The sequence below is a fragment of the Bombyx mandarina genome, chromosome 12, assembly GCF_030267445.1.
Source record: "Bombyx mandarina strain Sakado chromosome 12, ASM3026744v2".
Taxonomy (NCBI): domain Eukaryota; kingdom Metazoa; phylum Arthropoda; class Insecta; order Lepidoptera; family Bombycidae; genus Bombyx; species Bombyx mandarina.
Genome location: NC_143219.1, coordinates 3313818 through 3323322, shown reverse-complemented (window position 1 = coordinate 3323322; position 9505 = coordinate 3313818). Strand labels below are relative to the sequence as shown.

At 39.7% G+C, this 9505-nt stretch overlaps 1 pseudogene; it reads left to right on the top strand.

The window, feature by feature from the left end:
- Positions 1–642: 642 nt before the first annotated feature.
- LOC149501743 (uncharacterized) lies at positions 643–2181 on the top strand (annotated as a pseudogene).
- Positions 2182–9505: the final 7324 nt, after the last annotated feature.

Here is a 9505-nt window from a genome sequence, read left to right as displayed (position 1 = left end):
TTAGGGTGACCGATTCATCGTGTGAATCTCGATAGAACATATGAAAATACTAGAAAATAACTCTTAACCAAACCATAATGAATTTCCGTACCAGCTTAGAACTGTTAAATGAGAAAAAAACGACGAATATTGTTAAAATTAAAACTACTTTTAAGGTTTAATCTTATGTTTCACTTCACTTCACTTCATGGGTGTTTGTCGTCTATATGGTTGCTTAATATTTTTCTAACTACTGCTTATTTTTCTATGAACTTGATTTTTTTTTTGCCTTATAGGCAGACGAGAATGCTGCCCACCTGATGGTGAGTCTTTACCGTCGCTAATCGACCTCAGCAATACCAGGGGCAGAGCCAAGCCGCTGCCTACCGCTTTATTGATTTTTATGTTTCATTGAACGAACTTATCAAAGTAATCGTATCTTCAGCTTTGGCAGTTTGTTTCGTTCTGTTAGTTCTACTATATCTACGACTCACGAAAATCGAAAAGCTATTATTATTAAGGTTTCAATAGGAGTTTCAATTTATTGTTTTCAGTATTTAGAACGTTTCGTAAACGAATCCAAAAACGGTGTAATTTTATGTAGTTTTGGGTTCTTAATCAAGACATCTACATTACCCAAGTAGGTACAAGGAGGATATTATAATGAAAACTCTTTCCAAACTGAAGCAGAGAGTTATCTTTTTTTTTTTTTTAGTGCTTAGATGCGTGGACGAGCTCACAGCCCACCTGGTGTTAAGTGGTGACTGGAGCCCATAGACATCCACAATGTAAATGCGCCACCCACCTTGAGATATAAGTTCTAAGGTCTCAAGTAAGTTATCTGGAAATATAAAGATAGCGCTGAGGAAGGCGCCCTTGTAGGAAACGTACTGGATGTGAAGTGGATTCCCCAATATTATCTGTTACATAAGCACAATTTTTTTTTTTATTATGTATACACTAATTGAAAGATTACTGGCGGCCCGGAGGCCTTTCCAGTTTCACCAGGACAGGTGGGCGAGCAAAGGCTCAGCCAGGAGGGGATACTAAGCTACATATCCTTGTCGTGTTTCGAGATTCAGAAGGATTTATTACATCAAAGAAGGAAACATAAAAGTCTACGTTCAACCAAATCATAATAAATCACGTTTTATCGACTATATTATTATTTGGTTTCGACGTTTATAAATTGGATTTCAGTTTTATTAGTGTACAACTATGCCAAAGGAGATGATTAGGCGAGGTTACATCAATGCATTCAAAAAGTGCAGCACAACCTATTTCAATTCTAGATGGATCTAGAAAATCTCTTGTTCATTCATTGTAAATTTTCTCTTGTATTTTCTTGGTCCCCTACCGTTACTCTTTTTTTTATTATAGCCCTTGTATGCAGACGAGCATACGGCCCACCTGATGGTTACCGTCGCCCATGGACTTCGGGAAACACCGTGGAGGGGAGCTCATTCCATAGCCGGATGGTACGTGGCAAAAAATACCTCTGGAAACGCACTGTCGATGAACGCAGCGGTTCCAGATAATATGGATGAACTCTGCTCCGATGGCGGGAGGTGCGATGATAAAAAAGAGATGAGGGGATCCGTGATCCATACTCAAATTATGAAATGTCATTTTTACATCTAGATGTGACATTTCTGGCGCACGTTTCTGGGGACCGTATCTTGACCGTGGACATCTGGAAGAGCACTCTAAACTAAACGGAATACATTATCTATTTACTAAACTAAGCATGAATACATTTAGTATCACCTTATTCATATTTTGAAAAACAATATAACGCGAAGCAGTTGGCAACCGTCCTTAACTAACAATGCATAACTATATTTTCGTAAATCGTTTGATTTTTGTATTCTGTTACATTAGGTAATAATATGAATGAAACATTCGTGACACTTTGTGTGCGCTTAACTATTCTTCTTGCGACCTCTATTAACCCTTCTACGCATATATTGTTTGAGGTTACAAATAAATTCAGTAAAATGCAGGTACGTAATGCATATGACCATTAAGTTCAAAATAGTAAAAATTAAACAATTTATAAAGTTTCATACTTCACAGAGCATTCGAGAGTACCTAATAGCATTCGTCGGACACGGAGGACTTTTGGGCATCACAGAGGCAATAACAACTGACAAGCCCATGTTGGTGGTACCATTATTTGGAGACCGACATATGTGTGGTTAGTGCTAGTTTTTTTTAACGTTCTCGTTATCGTAAAAGTTAGCCCTATTTTTGTATGCAGTTGGAACAGCGCCCCTAGCGGCAAATCTAGGCAAGCAAGCAAGCAAGAGGGGTCGTCGTACCCCTCGTACGTCGTACGTACGGAACGGGCCTCGGGGCAAACGGTGATGTGGGTGCAGGACCAGAATAGGGGAAGGGTGCTTTTTGCAGCGTGTAATTGGCCGCACAACATCGACGAAATATACATACATAAACATAATACGATGGCCCCCACCTCTACAAACCAGAGGGGGGGCCGCGGCACTAGTTAGGCGCTCACCCGCTCAGGGCTCCCCAGAAGGGGAAGACAGTCGCGGGGAGGGTTTGATTTAACACACTCCCCAGACGGGGGAGTGGTCCACCCAACGGGGATGAGAAATGGGTCCCCATAGGGGGGCACCCCAACGAAGTGGGAGGGAAGTGACGAGTAAGGATAGCTCAGTCCCGTGGAGGCACTCATTATGAGCACTCCCATATCGCTCCGATTAAGCCGACTATCTTATATATAGTAGGGAGTTCCAGTAGCTCCCTTGGTAGCGCCCGACCATCAGGTGGTCTGGCGCGCAAGGAAGCTATGTTGTGGAGATGCTCGTGGAGTCCACCGTCAGCCCGCTCGTAAAGATTACGGGCTAGCCTCCGGATGAACTCCTCGAGAGACTCCACATCCAGATCCCAGGCGATTACGGCATTTCTGACGTAACGCCCTGCTCCTACTATCGTGCGAAGAGCCAGATTTTGCTGGACCTGTAACCTCGCCCGCATACCCTGCGGGATGAGGTGATACCAGGCCGCAGCTGCGTACGTGATACGGGAACGGACATACGTCTTATAAATGCCGAGCTTAGTCCTGACCGGCAACCTGGAGGCCAACACCGGCCGGAGGGGGAATCTCGCGTAGCGAGCGGCCGCCAACGCCGATATGGCGTGGACGGTCATCCTCAAACTCCGGTCGATATTGACCCCCAAGTACCGGACGCTGGATCTAAACTCGACATTAGCGTCACGGAGACTGAGCTGTCCCGGGACGACTGTTGTGCGGACCGGACCGAAGAGAATAGCCGCAGTCTTCAAACGTAGGCAAACGATCCAATTCCATACAAATATGAGCTAACTTTTGCGCTATCGAAAACGTTAAAAAACTCGCACTAAGCACACTGAATGGTGCCCAAACTGAAAAGGTAGGCTTGGGTAAAGTTGTGTCCTACCGTGATATCTCAGAGAAAACTTTCCTGGATGAACTTCGAAGTATGCTATCCCCTCAGTAAGTTATTTTTTCATTACATTTTTCAGCCGTCATATGTCACATGTACACTTGGTACTAACCTGTAAGGATGCATTAATTGACATCAATTGACGTTCTCTAATAAGCATGGATAGTAATACATATAGAGGAGCTATTATGATTTCGATGTTCAATGTTGATTCATTGTTTTGTAAAATCATCTCTATGGTACGCACTCACTGACTTTCACTCACGGTCAAGATTGAGTCGGTCTAATTCACGATTGGAACAGCCAATCAGCGTTGTATATATAAACGATAGAACTTGTATCACAACAGCCACTTCGGTAACGCGGCACGACACTAGAACCCTCTCATCGTGGCCGCCGGTAACTACATTCCCGATCCTGCGGACAGAATGGAAAGCAGTCAACGTCGCCCCAAACACGTCATATCGGATCCTCCCGATCCACTAACGGTGCTTCTAGGTACCTCAAGCACCGGTCATCGTTCTCGTCGAACCCGTCGCTTGCGACGAAGGGCTCGAGGAGTAAATTAGTCCTCAGACACAGCCCACTGAGTTTCTCGCCGGATCTTCTCAGTGGGTCGCGTTTCCAATCCGGTGGTAGATTCTGCGAAACACGGCTCTTGCTAGGGTTCGTGTTAGCAACGTCAGGTTTGAGCCCCGTGAGCTCACTTACTAGTAAAGGTTACGCTGATATAGCCTCTCAAGGCTATCATCAGATTAGGTAGGAAAAAAAAATCACATCAGACTGCCGTAGCGCCGCGAATCTATGATCCGTTTTGAAGGGCAGAGCTGGTATTCTTTAAAATTGAGACAAAATCTTAAAGTAAGGGGCGGCATTACAACTAGATATCTGTGTTCCATTAACCTTTTAACGGAAGGTGAGCCGTAGCTCGCTCATCATTGCATCTATAGATTAATACGTGAAGCAAATCTTTGTACCCCTTTTTACGAAAACTGCGCGGACGGAGGCATATGAAATTTCCCACACTTATAGAGAATACAGAGAAGGAGTGCAGAATGCTAATATTATTTTAAATTATCCATAAAAATATGTACATTAATTGAATAAAAAAAACATTATACACACTACCATGTATATGACACACACACACGCATGCATACTATTTATTTATTGTCTTTGACAAAAGTTTGCTTTTCTTATTGGTTAAAGACTGTCGTCAAATTGAAAATAGATTAATTATGGTTTGTCTTTATTAATATTTGTCTAAAGTGTAGTCTTGGCGAAATCTGTGATTATAGAAGTATAATAATCTTTTACAATAAAATGATAACAGTGTTCAAACTTATAATTTCAATTAATTATAGTCCAATTTCGACTACCGGGGGACCATAAAAAAAGCCACGCAAGTCTGACTCGTCACTTGTCAGCGGACTTGAATAATTAAAGATGCTGCTGTTGAGTCTAATTGCGAAACGTTGATTCGAATATAATTTTGCATAGAATGCGAACTCCATTGTCTCAAATTCTCCAGCTGAAAATGCGGTAACATTTATGTACATGCAGCAAATTAAAGAAACCACATCTATACGAACAAAAGTTAAATGACCTCTCAATAATGAAATAGAGTGATTGCACCTTTTTGTGTGTTAATTTTACGGCCGCGTAGTTCTTTCATTTATAAGGTAATGTTACGGCGCTGAGGGTTCGGAATAAATAAAATTTCACCAAAGTACAACTAAAAACTGTATTCAACACTTAGAACACTTACACCCGTATCTTTACACCCGTATCTTTAGTCGTTTACACGAGCTTAACTCGACTCGACTCAACCTCCAACACGCGTTTTGGTATGATTAGTCGTAAAAATAAACTCCACTCAAACGTCCTTGGAAAATTTTCCTAACCGGAGTGAAGTAGGCGAACTGTCAAGTCAAGGTACGTCGCGACGTACCTTGAATGTTCCTCAAGGCTGGTTTTCTATCAATGTCCAAATAGTATGTGGACCGCAAATGGAAATATATGATATTGTTGTAATGGCCTGGATCTGTTCATGATTCCCGCATATTTTGATAATTTAACTTTGATAATATTTATTAATAAAGTAAATAGTTCGAGGTTAGATATTTGAAACTCTTTATTTTATTTACCTACATAAGAGACATATTTTGCTTACTACCTGATAAATAAAGTCAATGCGATTATAAGTTTTATTTATATAATAATAAACTGGTGGTTGTGGAAAAGCACTTCAACAACACGATGCAACCAAAATCACACAAAAGCGGCGAATAAAAATACAAAGCCGGATCCGAAATCTAAAATAATAATAGGTTAGTAAATAAATAATACACTTTCAGATTTACCGCACGCACACATATTTACGATTAACTCAGCAACCAAAACATCAAACAAGTTCATCTAGTGTCAAACAGACAGCGGCAGCTTGACTTTGACATTAAACAATGACCATAGACTACAGAACTCTATGGGTTTGATGCTAGCTTGATCAAATTTTCATCATTATTACCTCACTCGAGGACAGTTGAGGAATATTGTAATGGTCGACTAAAAATACCAAACTCGAGTAAGTTTCGAGGGAATGCTCAAGCATCATCGGATGAGTTAAGAGTGGAGGACTATTTTACGAAACGTCTAAAGATACGGGTGTCAAACACTTCACAACCACTTTAAAACAATCAACAAACACTTTATAACCCTCAATTCGCACGTACCGCTTCGGTTCAGGTGATCCGTTCGCTGTTGCGCTTCGAGTAGTTCCGATTCCTGACCGAGTCCTGACTCACTGCGTGCCATCTCTACAACGCTTTAATAGCCGATACCTCATCCCTAGAAGTATCGAGAATATTCCACACCTCTCTAGTAGTAGTTTCCGCTATCTGACAATAGATGGCGGTGTACATCTCGAGCGTTCTAGGTGCTTCTAGATCCTTCGATATTCGTTCGACTATTCGGCGATAAATGGCGTTACTGTTACCGGCGTAACAGTAATATTGTTTCAGAATGCACGAAGAGCGTCGAACATTTGGAGCGACCGACAAGCCGACCCGCTGGACACGGCCGTCTATTGGACAGAAAGGGTCATCCGATGGGGACACCGAGCTCCCCTCCACTCGCCCGCAAGAGACTTGCCGCTTCACCAATATTTGTTGCTAGACGTTGCAGCAGCGATTTTAGTAGCAATTCTTGTGTTAATATCGATTTTAAGATTGATTGTTGTATTGATAATCCGATTTTTCAGCGGTAGTGTAACTGATAAAAAGAAATTACACTAATATCTATTCCAATGTGTAGGTTAACGGTCACAATGAAAAAGCTTAAAATATTTTATTAAATAGTCTACCGCGTATTTACTAGCTCGCTTTGAGCAACGTGGCTCGAAATTAGTAATTAATTTAAAAATAACTAGAGTTAGAGGCCTGAAATTTTTAACTTAGCTCAGAATCTGATACTATTTGAGATACACAAAGAAGATATAGTTGTAGAGAACGGATTTTTTTTTAAATCCTTTTATTATTTTTTAATAATTTTAAAAAAAGGTGACTAAAATATTTAGGTTTGTTTTTTTTATTAAAATTCTTAATTACTGTAATATTATTTACAAGGAGTATTTTTGTGTTTTATGGGCATACGAGCATATTTCACACTTGATGATGAGTGGCTATGTCGCTCTTAGCCGTCAACAATGCCAGGGACACAGCCAGACCGCTGTCTACCGTTGAGTAGGTACTCTCCGCGAACCTCATGGCTGTCAGGAAACATCGTGGGGGAGTTTCATTCCACAGACCGTTGGTTCATAGCAAAAGAATATCTCTGGTAACGAACGCACTGTGATACCGCTCTGCGAAGGCAGCGGTTCTACGTAGTGTGGCAGTAGCTATCATACAACGCAAGAATATTTGACAGATGCTCGAATCTCGCTAACGACATTTACAAGATAGTTTTGTATATACACAATTTCCGAGCACGGGCTCGGTGAAAGATGTTCCCTTTGCCGCTATCTCCCAAAGTAGTAGGTATGCGTAATACCATACATATGAAAAAGACTTATAATTAAGCCTTCAACCATATTTCTTAAAGTGGGGGACTGTTTATACATTAATTCACTCATTCACGTAACGATGCTGTGTTATTCCAAATAGTATGGAGGGTAGAAGAAGAGGGTAAGAAGCACCATATCAGTGTATTAAAAAGTGTCCGCTGCGATGGAGCCAATTAAGGTGGCGCCACAGTAGCAAGTGGAAAGATATTAAAAAAATCGCAATAAACTATTAGAGTAGGATACTAAATTAAGAAGGAAAGGAACAATTCTTACGTAATTACGTTTTTTTAATTACACAAGTCTCGAAGAATAATAAAATATCAATTTTAATTTGTTTAAATCTGCTTATATTAATATAATATCCATTTACTACACTAACGATATTTCGTTATATTACGTTATTTCATAGTCTTCCAAACAATTACTTACCATTTTCAGGTGAACTCTTTTTCAACTTGTCCCCTATACAAGATGGTGCTCCTTATTTCTACCCTCCATACCAAATAGGACCCGATGTCGTCTAATACACTCAAAAAAGGACCCCACGTATTTTTTATAAACTATTACTAATAATTAAAATAGTATCCTTTTAAAGATAATCTAAATAATATGTATTAATTATAAATCTTCGTCAGTAACTATAAACCGAAAAATGTCATAATATAGACTCTAGAGTGAAACTCATTGCGGCATCGTAACGTGTGTTTAGTTTTCGAGTTACGTTGAGAATTTACAATTCAAACACGTGTAAAAATAGTCCTAATGAAAAGTTCCAATAAAAAACTATGATGGCTAGATAAGGAAGTAATGGAAAAAAACGTGTCGATATGTTTTTTCCCATGAACATTACGTCATGAATGCTGTCACTCACCTTGAGGCTTGAAGTGTAAACCTCGATTTGGTAATATAACTGCTGTACCACACTTCATATAACGGGGCGTACTGGTTCCCAGCAGAAATAGGCAAGGTAGCATATGCCATGCGAGCCAACAATGCAATCAATCATTACTAATATTAGAACATCACGAATTTGAAACAACATTCCATTTGTTTTTACAACCCTAATTTAGTACAGAGGCGACGTAATCATAATGTCTGTAGAACCATCCGATTTAAAACTCAATTTATCCATAGGTTCTTTTGCTACTTGGGTCCCACTCTTTATAATAAAATTAATAAACAACTTAATATATATCCCCTAAATAGTAAGAAATGCAGAACTTCTATATTCAATTGGTTGCTTAATTTTAACTATGAGGACACTGAAAATTTGTTAAATAACTTTTAATATTTTTGACTTCACCCACACACACCCTCTTACACTCACTCATGCTCAGACTCATTACACACAGAGTAATACATTCATTTCAATATTTTTTTGTTAATTTTTATATTTTCAAGCTTACATTTTGTCACTTTTATGTAAACCATGAATTTCAGTGTATTTCTTGTCTATTAACTTTCTGTTTCTGTGTATCAGAAGTAAAGCTGTTGTATTCTTTGTACGAGGAGCACTGCTGCTTGAGATACAGGTTTTATCACCTAGTTCAAGCACAGATGCACATTATACTTGTGTTTCTACTTCTATGTTAATAATAAATAAATAAATAAATTCTAAATATTGCATCGGGTCAATTAGGTCATGGACGCCTCAAAACATGGAAACTTGATATTTTTTTTATTGCTTAGATGGGGGGACGAGATCACAGCCCACCTGGTGTTAAGTGGTTACTGGAGCCCATAGACATCTACAACATAAATGCGCCACCCACCTTGAGATATAAGTTCTAAGATATCAATATAGTTACAACGGTTGCGTTACCCTTCAGACCGAAACGCATTACTGCTTCACGGTAGAAATAGGTAAGGCGGTGGTACCTACCCGCGCGGACTCATAAAAGGTCCTACCACCAGTAAAAAAATCTGTCATAAACGTTACGTCATGGCATTTGACTTCTCTTTTGTTATGAAGAAAATATGTTATTTACTAAATGATGTTACATAATACCTACATAGC